We start from the raw sequence: 18,126 nt of genomic DNA on the forward strand, positions 1-18,126 counted from the left end.
TTGTGAACCCATATGGCTAAGCGATGCTTGTTTGGCATCCTGGGTTCCTTTTCACGGATGGCTGATGAGAATAAAGTGCTAGTCAGTGAACAAACCCAGTGACATTTAGCATTTTTAAGTAGCTATTATTTTTTGGAAGGAAATATTAGGTTTCCTTCAAGAAATGAGACCTTGACAGTCTGCTAAATGAAGTTTCGTCATCTTTGCCCTTGCAGGTCTTGTCTCATTAACTTTTCCCCTCCCTAATTTTCCAGATCTGACAGACCACGTACTTACTATACACACACACACACACACACACACTCATGTTTTTATACACACACAAACCAATTTATTATATTTCCAAGTAGTAAAATATTGACTTCCTCAATTTTTTTTCAACACATGTTTGCTGACATAATTCGTACCAAATTTCCATCTCTTTTCCAGAGGTGGATACGTCGTCAGCACTGACTTGTCAGTCCGTCGCCGGCGGACGCCCGTTTTGCCAACGAACTGATGAATGACAGAAATCCTAAAGAAAAAAAACAAACCAAAAAAACAGCAAATTAAAATTGTCGGAATTTCAATTTTCATCCGTCCTTGTCATCTTCGGGATAGACATTACGTCAGATGTCTGTCATATGTCTGTCAGCCCGCAATGCCCATTTTTGGTTACTGAATTATAATTCAACTGATAGGGATATTAATCTGCTATATTGCTGCATCTTTATCAACAATAGTCACTTGACAGTACCACCAAGCAATGGAAAAATATTTTCAGTTGTGTGAATACATTGTTTTTTTTCAATATATTACTTGTCATTCACAGAGATAAGTGAATTATTTGTAGTTGCTCCCTGTCTTAGTCTTGGTTTCAGGTTTCTTGCTGATAAGAGCATTCTGGGATGCATTTTAAGTAACCAATGAATGCAGACCAAGTTTGCATTGTTTCTCTGATTGGCTCTTGGTCAGGAAATGCAAGATACTTTTTTTTTTTTTTCTAATTCCCCAGTTAACGCCTTTTTTTTTTTAGTAAATTCAACCTCAACAATACTTTGTTTCACTTGTAGTATATGTGACGGATGAAATTCAGACAAATGTTAATGAAAACGTCTTTTATAGTTGTAGGACACGCGGTTATAACTGAGGCTCTGACGAATATCAAACCAGCAAAATAAAAAAAAAAGTTGCCCACCTCTGCACTTTTCTCATTGTGTGTTTGAAGATGAAACGGCACGAGTTGTTGTTGTATTCCAATTAAATACATTCACATGCAACCTGTCTGCATGGTGGCTAGTACTTTTTGGCACAAAAAAAAAAAAAAAAAATCCATCATAATCAGGGCCTGATGCCAAATTTTAGTGCAAAATGCAATATATAGAAGCATTTTAATACCATAATAAAATATAGACACAAACGTTGAATGCATTTACAATGCTGCTTGTTATATCGTTAAATTACAATGAACCCATATCATGATTGGTAGCTTTCTCCCTTCCTTTGAATGCTAATTCTTGATTCCTTGGTGGTTCTCTGATGTCATTTTATTTGAAATCATATCATCTGTAAGCCATTTTTTTTTTAAATAATGTTTTAGGATGACTTTGAAAAGAACGATACTGTTTGATTTGTTTATAGTTTATAACGTATTAATTTTCTTTCTATTTTCATTTGATTTAGGAAGAAAAACGCAATGCAATGGTATCACATATCATAAAAATATATCCGAACAATACAGGCACCCTCTCGTATAAATATCCTGCCTCTAATAAAGTCATAGTACTCTTTGTTCATGAGAAAACGAACGAGCATGCTCCATTTGAGAAAATAGGGTAAATCCTGCTCAGGATTTTATGTCATAACAGAAACCACATGTAGAGTCGTAACTTTAAGGCCACAAAACAAAAATGGTTCAATGCTGCCATGAAGTTTTGGCTCATAGGTCAGTCCCACTTGACATTAAACAATACAGCATCCAGTGATGGATGTTCACACATCGCTATAAATGTGCGTCCCACACCTTCGAAACACACCACACACTCAAGCCACATGTCATGGACCCGTAAGGCTCAATTAGACTCTTTATGGTCTCTGTGGCACCGGCTGTATTTTCGGTGTCTGTGCTATGACTGTGAGGTTTCTGTATTTATAGTTTGACATCATTTCTCCTAGCACCCTTCTGACCTTTTTTGATAACTTCATCCTTAATCTTTTGGGATCCTAGCAGCTCCAATGGTGTCTTCTGCAGAGTTTTTGGGTGATTTTAATGTTAATTCAAGCCTATTTTCTGATATTCTTCATGGAATCAGACTTTTAGCACTCAATTGTACATGTTCATAGATATATCACAGTGGCCCTTATGAGATGTGCTCATTACATGTTTTTGTCATTGTTGTTGTTGTTGTTGGTTGTCTCGCCAGCTATTTCTGTATTATTGATTTGGAAAGGAAAATGTGCATGGGGAATCAAGGCTCATTGCCAGGTCTTCCGTTTTTAATCTGAATCCTATTTCTTATCATTTTCATGCATATAATTTGGTTTGAAGTCACAATTATTTTGTTGACTCTGACTTTTTAGTTTGTATTCTTCTGCAGGTGAACCATTCGTGGATAGCTGTCTGCATTTTTACAAATGTTACAATAGAAATTGACTTCAGTGTAAAAGGAAGCAACCAAATGAATTTGACTTTATACTTTGCTTTGCATTCCTTCACCGAAACCCCCTTGTCTTCTTTACGAGTGCTACTCCTGCCGTCTTAGTGATAAGTCAAGACATTCTTTAACAGAAAATAACAAAAACAGTTGAATGGAGTTTTTGCAGCACAGAAGCAGTCGGAAATGGGTCTCTGTGTCATACTGTTCCTGCCCCTGTGAACAGGGATTTATTTTTTTTTTTTTTTTAACAGCGTTGCAGCGTTTTTTTTTTACAACAAACAACTTAAATAATTTGGTTAGGAAAATCTCTTGAAGCTTTTCCCCACACTGCCTAATCTGAGTGTAGTCTCAAGTAGCAATGTGCGCAAATGTTCAAAATTCGGAAACTAGAGTCAATGGTAACAAAATAAACATGTAAATAGTACTTTAATACATTAGCCGCATGCCTCAGTAGACGCACAGACACTCACTAAAATATGGCGAACCGATAACCAGTGAGTCGCCAAATCTACAATCTCATTCATTTTGAAGCAACAGATTTTCAGCTCACTGTTCAAAATTCAGGGTTTACTTGAGGTAGTAACTGTCACAGCTCTCATTTTTTTTGCCCATGTCGTTTGCTTTGCCATGTTGTAGCTTTTGACATTTTTCGGTTGAATGAGGTTTTTTTTTTTGAATGATACCTAATTGTTTCATGCTCCATCAAACATCGCCACCTTTCACATGTATTTTAAAGTGCCGTTTCGGCTACAAGCATTCCAGCAGAAGTACTCATTCAACTGCATTTCAATCTTTATGCAAAAATTGTTCAGACATAGACTGCACTGGCACAGCACCCCGCCTCTCACAACACACATACACAGACTTCCAGGTTCATGTTGTGCTTGCCTATTCCCCTCAAAATGGGTGGAAAAAATGAGGTGCTGGCGCCAAATAGCCCGTTCACCAAATCGCCCCCCCCCCCCCAAAAAAAAAAAAAAAAAAAAAATCCAAATGGTTTCCATTAAAGTTTCCGGCTTGTTGGCAAAGTGAGGTGGTGGTGTTTGGAGGTCATTGTTAAAAGCCCTGAGGAAATACCCCTTTCCAGCCATTTCCAACCATCAAGTGTGTGACGGAGTTTAGGCTTTATTAAGCTTCAGTGGTGTTTGGACAGCCGGAAGTGAAGCACTAATAGTACAGGATGGCGGAGAAATGGACAGAACGCCCCTGCAGGAGTTCACTTGAAGCTAATTTCCCCTCTTTCCTTCCTTCTCGTTTCTTCAATCACTCACTCGTTTTTACCTCTGCCCCTTTTTTTTTCTGTTCATCAATGTGGTTCTGCCTCCTCAGTCTCCCGCACGGACCTAATGCAGCCACTCACATTTTTCACATCCTTTTATTTCTTCAATTCTGCCCTTTCCCAAAAGCACTCAGAGTCAGTGGGGGGAAGCTTTTAGCCACTGATTACTCCTACATGATAATTTCTCCTTGTTTAGACTCTTCTTTCTCCTTTCTTTCCTTCGTATTTTCCCATCTTCCAACTTCCCTTTTGCTCTCCCGCTACAAATTCATATTTAAGTATTTGCTAGCCAATTGATTTCTAGAAAAGCTCTAATGCAGTTGTGTGCGAGCTGTGTAACATTTTGTGTTGAACAACTTGAGAATAGTTATAGCAACGTGGGACGAGATAATTTAGGTAGAGTCCATCTCCCAGTTTGCTTCAAAAGGCTTAGGGTGCTTTTTAAAATGATTGTTTTCTAATGTTATTTTTGGTTAACCTGTAGCTGGAGGGACCTCACCGATGTCCTACATTTATTTTTTTCACAAGGTGAAATGTGTCTTTGAGCAGGACAAAGATGTACTTTATAGGTATGGTGATATATATTTTTCTGTCCTCTGACTATACCTATTTTTGACAGTCCACACACTTCCCTAAGAATATCCTTATGTTGTGGTGCCTTGAGTCACGTCACCCGACATGATTTCATTTTTACTGAGTTATATTAGGGCTGCACGATTATGGCCAAAATAATACTCACGATTATTTTGGCCAGTATTGTGATCATGATTATTTTAATTAAGATTTTTCATCATCTTTGGTCAAACATGTCTATTTATTGCACTTTTTTTTCAAACAAGCAGTTTATACTGTATAAACAAGGCTTGATACTTAAAAATAATAATAATAAACTAATATCAATAAAATAAATAATAATTATTGCAAAAACCTGCATACCATTGAAAAAAATGAAGCCTACTTCGAACCAAGCACATACTACAACAGACTTGAAAGAACACCTACAACAACATCAACTTTTTTTTTTTTTTTTGCAAGACAAAAAACAAACATAAAAACAACAGTACAACAGTACCAGAATCACTCGAAGTGAGTCTGAGCTTAGCAGTCAAATCAGTCAGCCCATATTCTCAATGGAGTCTCAAGCATACAAACAACACTAGTAGATTCAAAGGAAAAAAACCCTTCCAAGCTTTTTTTTTTTTTAATCAGACTCCTCCCCTCTATGTACTTGCTCGCCAAGAGTTTTTTAAGGTATTCACCTGCAAACACCAATAAGCTATAGTTCATACGACATGTTTTCTGCCCGGCACTTCTACACTGTAAAGAAATTCCAGAAGGTGTGTATACGTTGCGGAAAATCTGACTAGCGCGGACGCCGCGAGAAGTGGTGTGGTTGCCGAAAAGATGTCATTTTGACGTGTGGAGCCACGTCGAACTTGCGGAGCGCGTCAAGCATTAACCTGCGGACTTTCTTGCAGGATTTGTTTGCTTGCTATTTCTTAAGATTAATGTCTTAACCTTGTTTTTGCCGCCTGGTGGTAGGATGACTGAAAGCGCATGATTTGACATATACTGGTAGGTGGCTTTTTAAATGTGCGATTGTCATCTTAATTAATCGTGGCAGCCAATATTGTGATCCAATATTGTGATCGCTATTAAAACTCGATTAATTGTGAAGCCCTAATGTGTGTGTGTGTGTGTGTGTGTGTGTGTGTGTGTGTGTATATATATATATATACATATATATATATATATATATATATATATATATATATATATATATATATATATATATATATATATATATATATATATATGTGTATGTGTGTGTGTGTGTGTATATATATATATATATATATATATATATATATATATATATATATATATATACATATATATATATATATATATATATATACATAATTTTATTTTGTTACTGTCTAAATCTTACTTTCAGCTAAGACTCATGGCTCATGGCTTCTCCTTTCATCACCAGTCTGTTGTTATCTTCTCCCAAGTGTTTGCATGGGGCGGCATTCATATTTGCCTGACTGGCACTAAAGATGGATGAAAACACAAACGAATGACCTTGTTAGTGTTTATTAGTGTTGTCCTTCACAAGCTGCAACCCCCCGCAGACATTCTTGTTACCTATTCAGCCGAGATTCAATGGTCCTACTTGATAAACTTGAGCACTTCAAGAGGATCTGTCAGGAAGGAGCAGTTGTGCTTCCTTTTTGAGAATTGAAAAAAAGAACAGGCTCATATGTAGTAGGGCTTTGTGCTTCTCTATTTGATTCCGCCACAAAGGCATTTTCATTGCAGCGCTCCATCTGCACTTTTTTGTTTAAAAAGCAAACAAAAAATAGCAATTACCGACAGGTCTTGTTCAAGGTTTTTGTTTTCATTTGAATGAAACTTGGGAAATTGCTCAACCTTTGATAAAGACAAAAAAAAGTGGCTAATATTACCCAAATTAAATATCAGATAATTGTCCACACTTTGTATTCATATTGTCAGTTTAATTATCTGCACTTCAAATGACTTTTGTCTTTTGACTGAATGACCTTCATCCACATCCCTCAAATCAACCCAAACTCTTGTTCTTTTTTTTTTACTGCACACATCAAATATTCATTCTGCTGAAGGGATTAATAATTCAATATTACAATCCTGAATCAGACATCAGACAATCACCATGAAAAAATAATTTTCCATTTGCTCACGGCACATCGATAATTCATATTTTCTGTGCTCTTCACTCCACTCCATTCATCACCTCAAGTAGGGACCAAGGCTCTGTTACTGTCTCTCCTGTTGCCATGGTGATTAGGAGCCCCTAAGAAGGCCACCTAATAGATGGGTGTACCGGTGTCAATGATTTTGTGCCTTTAAAATCATGGGATGAAAAAAAAAGGGTGAATATTTGTAAAAAATTAGGTTTTTTTGCAATGTCAACTATGCTAATATACTTCTTTCAACGCTGCCATTTCTACAATGAGCAAGAAAATACCAGTTCATCTCCGATGTTTATCTTTCATTGCTGCTCATCAGTAATCAAATACTTTGAAAATCGTGGGTAAAAGTGTGGGTAAAATACTTTATAGCAGAGAAAGTTTGGCAGGCTAAAACTCTCAGACTTTGCTTGCCTTGTCTCTGCATTGCCCTTGTTGGAAAAAAAAAAAAAAAACACAAAAGCATTCATTTAACATCTCCCTTTATCCTTTCTTGTTCTCCGCGAGACAGTGTTTCTTTTTCTTGTCATCATAGCTGCTTAAAAAAACAGCCTAGACCAGCATTGGTGCTTCCAGGATAAACCAGCATGTTTTTGCTGTGTTGATGTGCTGGAGGGACTAGCATCCAACAACATTCACATGATGGACTACCAGCATCACATGATGGATTACCATCCTTGCCATTCTGGTCCTCCAGCACCACCAACATCAGCACAAACCAATATCAACCATCTTACACCCGCAAAGATTCCATTCTGGTCCCGGTTAGTTTTTTTTTCAGCATTAAAGAATTTTAATTACTGTATTCTGTACAGTGCGAAAAAACACGCTTGTCTTGTATCTTTAAAATTGAGGAACAGGAAGGACGTTGACAAATATAAAATCTGTTACATTCTGGTTTCATTCCATGTCCAAATAGCCAAAACAACTCAAAATACGAAAGTAAAAACTTTTTTTGTGTTGCTAACAATACACTAATAATTTGGTTCCCCAAAAAAAATTCACAATGAGCTATGAACATACAAGAAATCAAACCTTTTTTCTCCGCTCTTGAATGCTGTGGGCATATAGCACTTATGAAATGTATACCCCACTGGGTTGCTGCGGGGCTTTTTCACGCTGTAACAAGGCACTCTGATGCCGGAACGCCTGCACCATGCCCCAGTAGACACGCTACCTTTTACGTCGGACTTTATTTCATTGAAAAAAAAAAAAAGTATCAATGGAAAAACTCCCGAATTCTCAGATTCTTTTTTTTGCGTTACTGACTTTCCACTACAATAGTTCTAATTGCCCCTGGACAGTAGTGGGATTCTGAAACAGCAGTCATTGGAAGAAGCTGACCTTTTCCTTCTCCAACTCAGCTGTGAATGCGCAGATTCATCTTTTCAATTCCCAGATGACCGTTCTCACCGCAGGGCAATACCCAGCAGGGCAATACCCAGCCGGCTCCAGCTCTGAAAATCACAAAGGAAATGCCTTGTTTGATGTGTGAAAACTCAGTTTTAGTTGGATTGTCACGTTTAGCTTCCTGCTGTGTGTAAGACAAAATCTAAGTTTTTTTTTCACCCATGTCTTCGTAGTGTGTGTAGTGTTGTTCTACAAATGAGATTTTCTTGATGTTCACAGTTATATGGTTGTGCGCTGCTAAAAGTCTTAACCCTACTGCATTGATTCTAACCTGGCTGGAATCCCTGCAGGTTTCGCTTGTATGAGCATGTTGATACCCTGATCAAGCAGGATTGCGTGTTCATAATATATGTAAATCTTTCAGTTTATCTCATGATCTGTGTCCATCCTGGCTTTAGATGTGTACCCTCAGGGTTCCTAGCTCCCTCATCCTGCCCCACCTCCATCCTGTTGTGCCCACAAATTGAGTGAGGCTCACTGAACAAAGGGCCTCATTACTTTTGACCGAATCATCACATTAGTTTTCTATTGCTGGCTATACATCACAAACTTCAAATTCATAATATTACATTTTGTCTAAAACCTCAATTAATAGATTTTTTTGTTTCCCCGCACTCAATAGCTCCTAATAGAATATGTTTTGCTATGAAGAATGACCAAAGCTATGATTGTGCCTCTTTAATTTAAAAAAGACAATCACGAGGAACCCCAATTTCCTCGGTAGCAGACAATTTCCTTGTGATAAAAAGCATATAAAATGTATTTGGTGCTATGTAGTTCTAACACACTCATATGCGTTAAGCACTTTGGAACTTATTAAACGATGTGCTGTTACGCGCTTCGTACAGTTCAGTCTTCATAACTCCGGCTCACTGCAAAGATCGCCTAAGCTAGCATATCTCTGTGTCAACCCCTACCGTGCTGACTCTGCAGCAGCCAGCTCATAATATCTCATTTTAATGCACCCCGCTAATGCTGCCTGTGAACGGCCCTCTATGTTATACTCCCCTCTGTTTTCTTTTATCATTTGCATGTTTTTACACAGAGGAACACCACACAAGCACAGTGTTAATTTGTAAACGTGCCCTTATGCACATTTGACACTCATTTAGTTCTGATATCTCAACCGTGGTGCAATGTGATATCGATGTCATCTTTTGGATGAGGTGCAGTCATGCGTGTCATCTGGATGGATGTATGGTCTTCTTTTAGAATAGTTCTGTCTCCATTCCTTTTATTGAATTCTCTCAGCCGGCATGTCGTTGTACCCAGGTGCTCACACTGTATATCATACAGTTCGCGGTTGACGTTCAACAAAGTTCTATTGGTATTTGTCAGCCCCAGTTCAAATTTGAATGTCAAAAGAAATCAAGAACATGATTTTACACTTAGAGACTCGGACTGTTCATGCGAGAAACTGGTAACTACTGTTCTGACGTGTTTTCTGCTCGCCATATAACAATGATTACAGGTACACAAACTCACCCTTGAAACATGAACCATGTTTTTTTAAAAAAAAATTTATGATACTAAATGCATCTTCCTACTCATACAATCAAAACAGACATACTCAAAATGACCAAAAATATCTCCTAGTGGTGTTACAGATAATCCCAAATCTATAACTAATTCCAGACCTCAAGGAACCGTCAGAAAACAAGCAGATGCTTTTTCAAAGAAACGTTTTCTTTCAAACTTAATTTCTTGCGTTGCTGGAGAGATTCATTCAGTTCATCACTTAGACACCATTAATCAGTACATTCTTCTGAAAAGATAGAGGGGGGGGGCAAATTCCAACAGCTCAAACGATCCAAATCGTCATGATCAAAGTCTGACCACACATCACAAAAGGGGATCTGTCTGTCTAGAATACCAAACATGTTTAAAATTAGCCAAGCAACATCTGCTCGGATCCAAACCAGTCCCGAAACATTTTCTGATAGAAGTCAGCTGCCAAATACGAAGTATGAGATTGTTGTGTGGTTGCGTGGTGGTGGTTGTCGTCGTGTTTGATTGTCTTAGTTCTGCCGCAGCTGCCTCTGTTATCGTGAAGTGAATTTTTTGACATTATATGATGTACGTTCAGGGAAGAGCAATTAATGGTAGTTACGAAAGATTGATGAGGATCGGTGAAGCTGATCGATGAGGAGCTATTCATGGTGAAAGGAAGAAATATTCACCGCCCTGAAATACTTTTTAAACTCCAAACCTTTTTTTGGCACCGCTTCACATATCCTTCCACATGTTGCTAAATGTTTGGAATGACCTCAATAAACAATCACTGATGCTAATGTCAATAGCACAATGGAGGTAGTTTGTCTGTTTCTTCCCACAACGTTCCCATTGTTAGTCTTTTCATGACATCATTTCCCACCAGCAGCATTGAAAGATGCCGTTAAAACCAAATGGTGTTCTCAGCATTGACACGTTGACATTTATGACTTGGATATAGAACTAAAAACCCTGGGAGATGTGCTGATATTTTCATGCTGGGCTCTGAACATGTAAAAACACTTTTCCTCAAGTTTTAACAGTCACATGCCAGCCCCGGCGCATCTCGTGTTGTGACACACATGTGCTCTGTGTGTTTGGATGCTTAAGTGCAAGGACTGCCATTTTCTACAAATGAGAACAATTTGTAGCCTCTTGCTGCCACGTTTGTGCAGTATTTGGCATTTCTTTTTACACGCATGGTCTTTCCCAGATTTGTTTGCTGCCTTACAATTTCCCTCGATCATTCCTTCTGTCTTTGTGAGTCTCATCGCACCCAGGGGAGCAATGATTTTCTAACAACCTTTTACTGAAGGCCCATGGACTTAATGATTGAGCAGTATTGCTAACATAACACAGCACAAAAGGTCAATTTTCCGCCGGAAAGCCTTTCAGCCATGTTTGCATTTATTATTCTGTAATGCCATGCTATAACTGACCTGGCCCTTGTACAATTAGCTTTCGTGTGGATAATGTTGTAGTGAGTAAAGGTATAATAGTGACACTTTAGCCATCTGTGATAGGGGTTGAGTTAATTAGTAGCATGATGTCAACAAAACCTCTCACCTTTTATCTCTTGGTACCGTCCATCGTGGCACACACTTAGCATTGGCATGCGCTCTCACACACTTACACACACATTAGATTTAGCTATTAGCCTGTTAATGGGTTGGGTCCCCTGGTCATTAATTGTCAAGTTGAACTGTAATGGGAAAGATAATGGTCCTCTTGTTTACAGCTGCACAAAATAAAGGGAGAGTGCTCGCTATAGACCTCTTACTAGAAACGTCACTTTTTTTTAATGCTGGAAATTGATTTAGGTAATCTTTTACAACAGAGGTCATTCTTGATTTCCATAGTTTGCTTTGTTTGTCTTGTTCATTGCTTTCCTTTTTTTTGGGGGGGGGGGGTGTTTTATGAGTTTTGTTGATTTGTAAAGAACGGTGTGTGAATTCTTGAAGCCAGTGCTGTAAAACATGAACTACTCAGCAGCAACAAGAAGCGGCGCTGAAAATATATTGGAATGTACAGTAAATGTGTGTTCCGAACATTCATAGATTTGCTCATCCAATGATTATTATTATTATTTTATTTTTTTACCCATCTATATTTTATAAAACTGTTTTCCATGAAGCTATTGGATTTTTTTTTTCTCTCAGTAACTGTGACATACTGTATGGGAGTCATTGCAATATATGTTCCGTGTGCACCATTTAAAAGCCAGTTTAAGAACTGTGACTAAAATGCTTCAAGACAATGTGATTTCCTTACATTGTGGAGAACCACAGAAAGGCGGTCTATGGAATAAGCATCGCCGCTCATCCCTTGCACTTTACTTGAAGCATGGCTCCAGCCCTCTGACAGCAAATATCTGTCCCTGTCACTACTCTTACCATCTGTATGAATAATGCCCCCCGAATGAGCTCTGCACATACCCATAACATGTAACAGCCTTCTAATTTCCCTGCCCGGGGCACTGTCACCTGCCTGGCCATCATCTGCATTACAGAACTCCCTGAATACTGAGGTGTGCACACCTCACGAGTATTTAGGATGTCAGCTGTCTCCATAACGTTCCTCAAGCTCTAATCATAAATCCCTAGGAGGCAGAGGCTACATGCCCGGAGGCCATGAGGGCAGAGGAGGCCAGTACCCTCAGGCCAGCCTCAGGACTTTCTGGCCTACCGTGACACTGGAAAGGTGCAGAGAATGAAGGATGGTTTCCTGCTGTGTAATACTATACAAGAATACCCACTGAAACTGAAACTCTACTTTTACTAGTGACTGGCAAAGGATTCAGAGTCCCACCAAAGAATTTCTAAAAGTCTGCACTGGCAAAGAAGAAAAAGTCAAAAACTAGTGCTACCAAAAACAACGGCGCACATTTGTCCCTCCTACTAATGCGAACGTGTGACACTTAAGGATTGTTATTAACATCTGGTCTGCAACAATTATTCACAATTTAAAGTACTCTGGTGCCCACTACAAATTATTTTGCGCATCTGAAATACAGAGACATCTGCAAACAACAAAGACCAGGTGTTGTCGCACCTGAACAAGGCAGCAATTTAATTTTATAACCTTTTAATGTCAGTCTGAATCAAGTTGCCTTTTCAAAATCGAGAGCACGGTATTTAATCTTTAATAACTGCTCAGGGAAATGCCAATACTGAAGGTAAACTCTTTTGCATGCTGCGAGACTTGCATAACACTATTCAAGGAACACAAAAAACATTGAATTTCAAAGCTGAATTTTATGGCTCTAAACTTTGATTGGCATGCTGATCTATAACGATTAAGTACTGCTATTTTCTGGAATGAACAGGCATTACATTCCTTTTTCAATGCCACTCTTAACTGCAAGATGGGATTAACAACGTTGCACTGTTTTCTACGCAGTATAGGTTCTTTGTTGAGGCCAGGTCAGCCATGTTTTTTGACCTGCAACCCAAGGGTTACCAATTGGTTACCCATTAGTTGCCGGTTTACACATTGGATCTGTTACTTCTCGTTCAGATACATCACCAGCTTTTTCACAATATAGTACGGGATAGTATTGCCCACTAGAAGATAGGTTCATTGATTACTGCATTGGCAACCTAATAGAACAAGCCAACACGGGCCCTATCTGTACCTCCTAACTTCACCGAGCCACCGAAGATGGCTGTTTCTTTGGTGCAAACAGATGATCAACTTGACTTCTTTTAGTCCCATTTGTCATCATTAGCTGGGGACATAAAACTGATCTCTAAGTAAAGCTTAAATGTTAAGTCAATTTCGGGCACACACTGATAGATTGGACTGGACCCGTTACCATGGGAACAGTGAAGGGTTAAACAGTCCAGCACTGTACAGACCAAAGTTTATCTGACTGCTTTTCTACGTACGTAGTTCAGCAAGGTGGTCACAGTATATTGCGAAACAGATCAGTTGCGTGTCCAAGTTCTATTTATTTGTTTTGAGAAGACATTGGAACACTTTTATCAGTTTGCAGTGTGAACTGGTTGGGACAGTCACAGGTTCCTTATGAATGGGGTATTGCCTTGTCTCACACCAATTGGTAGAAATTAGCCACGACACCCTCAATGGTCAAGACTACTTATCATAGCGCCATGAAACGGCTGGATGTGTTCATGCTTTTGCCAATGTTGACGTTTTGTGTTATATACAGCATACCCAATTTGAGGTTTTCTAATTATTCTGGTATTGTTTCGCGCATCCAAACACTATCATTTACTGAAATAATATGCCCTTATCCTGCGTATACTGGAAATGATGGGTTAAAAATAAATCGCCAGCAGTGCTGGTTAAAAGCTTGAACTTAATTAGACTTTAGAAAATGGAATAATGCAGAAACTGTGAATTTGAATCCAATATTTGTTTATTTGTACCATAAAAACATGATTGTCATTTAGATTTAGGAATAAATGACTTTTCTCTCATTTCTTTAAATGCCAAGAGGTTTGTAGGTCTGTTTTTTTTTTTTATTATTACTACTCATTTCATTTCATTTCACATACTTAACAGCTCAGCTCGGACGAACACTGGTAGTTACGTAGTTTGTCAGACACAGTCATTCAAATGACAGCTTTATGAGAGCCTTAAATGTTACTTTTGTTGAAATACCCTAGCTTGTAATTCTTTTAGAGCAGGGGTCAGCACCGTAATGCCCAGGGGCACTGGGTAGCCACAGTATCACATAAGTAGCCCGCAGACCTGTTCTGCAAATAGTTTACAAGCAATAGAACATTGTGATTCTCCAGGAATTTTACTAACGATTATGCATGTATGACATATACATTACACATTACGCTTATATTTATTACAGCTGTTTCTTAATTATTGTCAATACCATGATCAGGGTCTTCACATGAACTGGTAGCCCTTCATATAACGCAGTACCAAAGAATTAGCTCTCCATTTCAAAAAGGCTGCTGTCCGTTTCAGAGTATGCTTTGAACCAACTTGGCGACCTGTTGAAGACTATCATGTGTTTTGTTACCTCAATACTACACAAGTGGTGTGAGAGTTGATCAATTTCCAACTGTACGCAAAGCAATGATTACTGAATGAGTTAGTGTGTGGCTGTGCTCAGACGAATGAGTTGTGAGGGAACTGTGAAAAACGAAGATGGTAATAAAGACATTATTCTACTCTGTAATGCAAAATTCACAAAAAAGGCTTTTGTAGTGATGTGCACTTTCAGTCGCACCTTTGTCTTGTACTGTGTATTAAAACCAGCCAGCCATAGAAATAATATAGTAAGTTGACATTGAAGGGATGCCCCGCTGTGAATATGTGGGCTGGAAATGGACACTCTGTGGTGGGATTTGAAAATCCATCAGTGGCGTTGGAGGGTTTCGCCAATGTGCCGCAATGGCAGTAGCCACTTTGCATTTAAAGGGGAAAGATGTGTCACTGGGTGTGCTCCGCAGTGGCTTCACATTTATCTTTGATGTGCAACAAAGAAATGTTGAATTGCGAAAAGAACACAAAGGGAATTGAAGCCTCGAGAGAGCTATCGGACGGACGCTTTTTACAAGCCCATGTACAGGAAGGGCTTTACATTTAACGGAGCAAAGCCGGTCTTTTGGCCTTTGCTCACAGTTGCGTCTGATTTCAACCTGACACTCAAAGCCTTATTGATCTTTTGGGGAAACCGGTTGTGAACAACATCTCTTCATCTTCCTCATATTTCATAGGTCCTCTTGAAGCCAGAACACCCGCAGCTCGTAGCAGCACGTTTACACAACGCATAAGTGATAAACTCTGTGAAGCTCTTGAGGAAAGCGAGCGCTTAAGCGATTGAATAAATGACAGGTAATTTTCAGTTGAGAATGGCGCATGCAGGCGATCAATCAGTCAGGCGATCACCCATGCAGATTCTGGTCCTCCCGGCGTCATCAAGGCGGACGACGTCGATGAAACAAGACAAGGATGCTTGACAAGTGCGTGGGGAATGTGGGATCGACGTGCATGTGGAAATTGCGCATGGATTTCCCTCGAAGAGGCGTCATTGTTCTGGGGTTTTCATTTGCGCCAAGTAGGTACCAGCAACTTTTTGCGAGATATGTGAAGTGATATTGCAATTTTTTATGGATCTTTTTCTCCTCTATCCAAAATGTGTCTGGCATGGGCACAGCAGGAGAAAAGTGGATCTATTGATCTTGGGAGTTTCATTTTTCAAACACGGTCATCCTTCACAGCCACGACTTCGATTTTTGAAAAGCATACATAGTGCTTTTCTCCCAAGTTTATGGGCTTTTTGTCATGGTGTAGAGTAGAGTGCAGTGCTGAGTTGAATGCTTGGTCGGGACACAACTATGGCAGTTCATTACACCTACATTTCACTTGCATGTTTGAATTGTATCTGCTAATGAGGTTCATTTACATCTGTTTGTAGATTTTTGGAAAACCCAAACCATTTGCTGGTTCTTTGGCTGATTTACTTCAGGTTGAATACCCTTTGTTTAAGTTCTCATTGATGTATTGTCTATGGACACTAAAGGCTGACTAAAGAGGCTGGAACTAATTCCTTAACGTCACGATATGTCCATCCGTTGTTGAAAAATGAAAAAGTGCCCTGTCAAAAATAAATTGTCAGCTTCCCTCTCAGATGTATTCACATTATTAGGCTAACGCATGAGCGCTTCTATTTTGGCACAAAGGTTTTTATTTATTGTTCTTCTGGGAAGCATGTCCGGACAATTACTTACTTTATACTGCACATGACGTTACGTGACTACGCTGTGAAAGCGCTGTGAAAGCGCTGGAACTACTACTCGCTGATAACAGTCGGCCGCACCATTGCCCCCCACTGCCCCTACCCTCATCCACATGGTTGTACGAGATATGTTGTAGTGTCCTTTACTGTTGGCGCATATGCGGGTATTTTTTCCCCTGGCTTTAGATATGCCCTTCATGTGGGGCATGGCCAAAGACTCGCTTTAAAAAAAAAAAAAAATCCCCCCCTTATTTTCCCTCATGTAACAAGTTTTGACCCAACTTGGGCTTGTAGTCATTTTTGATGTGTGATATCAAAGGAAAAACATACCATGAAAAGAAAAAAAAACTAGGAGGCTAAAATATTGTATAGATTAGCAAAACATTTCAAATTTCAATATGGCGTCAAGCCGCCTCACCCTATAGGTGTCAAATTTAGCCCATGTTGGGCTTATTTGCGGTCATTAAAAAATAAAAATAGTGTTAATTTTGGATGCATTTCCCCGGGTTTTTGCATTAATCCTTTCAACGGCAGCTTGCAAACAGGGCGCAATAAAACTTTTTCTGTTGACAGCCCAAAATCACTGGGTGGCGTTAGCGGCCAACTTATGACATTCACAAGCCTTTCAATGACTTTGTTGAGTGGCTGATGCCTGGACTCCCATAATGCAAAGTTCTTGCGTTGGATCACGTGACTTGTAGTTGACAGAGGGCTTTGATCCAACAACTAAATCTTGCAAGAAAGCTTTAATTTTGCTGCAGCTAAGTGTTTTATTTCGTATGCTCTGTACTGGTTGGCGAGAGCAGTCGATAACCTTTCAAAGGTTTCCGTTCGTAAAAACCAGGCTGACTCAAATGTGTGTTCTGTGACTCTGACGCACTCTTCTCCATTTTTATGGAGCATTTCTAAAATCCCAGTTCATGTCTAACTAAAAAAAAAAAAAATGCTGAATGTCGAAAGTTATAAAAATTGGTCTTTAAATATTAAGTCGAAATGTCTAGTTTGGCTTCTTCGTTTATTAATGGTCTACATTAGAAATATAGCAACAATCCCTTGGACTAAATCGTGTGAGACATCTCTTCCCCTGGGCTTTCTGTTTCATCCCATCCCAAAAAATATATGATAAAATCCACCAATTCTACCAAATGAAAGCCTATTTCCGTTTACTTATAATCACCAGCAGAAAAAAGTATTTTTACAACATTCAGCGCAATTTTTCCAGTGGACTCAAATTGTATTGAACTCATATCTAAAATGGAACATTGTTATCATCTACTGGTGGTTGTGCATCACTAAAGGTGTTTCCAGGTTAGACATTTACCAGATATCAGAACCAGATACTCCCCACCCATCTCCGATTATAAATATGTAATGACAAGTGTATAGTTTTAGTTTCTTTTTTTTTTAATGGTTCTGAATCCCTGATTGTACAGTATGAAGCAGAATAATTTCCTTTGAAGACTTATTCAGCAAATGCCCTGCAAGTGGCTATGAGTTTTGTTCTTCTCCAAGGCATCCAGACAGGCATGAAGATTGATGGTTAATAGAATGTGTTGCTTGGTATTCAGTAATCATTATTAATCTGTGTGTCGGCCGATCCTTTCGCGGCTTGCTGCGGCGTTCATAAAGCTTGCTTAATTAGATTGATTGATTAGAAAGTGGTGATTCAGAGCACTCATCCCCCGCCTCCGCCTCCATCCCATCAGGCCTTTAATAAGATCTGACCGCTCTCATATTCACGCGCCTCTCTGCACATGACTCGTTTGGCCCGTCCTACCGCCGCTACCCGCCCTGCCTGTCACATTCATCTCCAGACACTATTTGCCGGCTAAAGCTTCTAAACAAATACAC

General features: G+C 39.1%; 1 protein-coding gene across 2 annotated transcripts in view; it reads left to right on the forward strand.

Annotated features, from left to right (window-relative positions):
- The window catches only part of fbxl17 (F-box and leucine-rich repeat protein 17), a 228,036-nt gene that overhangs the window by 51,330 nt on the left and 158,580 nt on the right, over positions 1 to 18,126 (forward strand). The gene's annotated exons all lie outside the window — the stretch shown is intronic.

The sequence above is a fragment of the Hippichthys cyanospilos genome, chromosome 1, assembly GCF_059441005.1.
Source record: "Hippichthys cyanospilos isolate Australia breed blue-spotted pipefish chromosome 1, RoL_Hcya_1.0, whole genome shotgun sequence".
Lineage (NCBI taxonomy): Eukaryota > Metazoa > Chordata > Actinopteri > Syngnathiformes > Syngnathidae > Hippichthys > Hippichthys cyanospilos.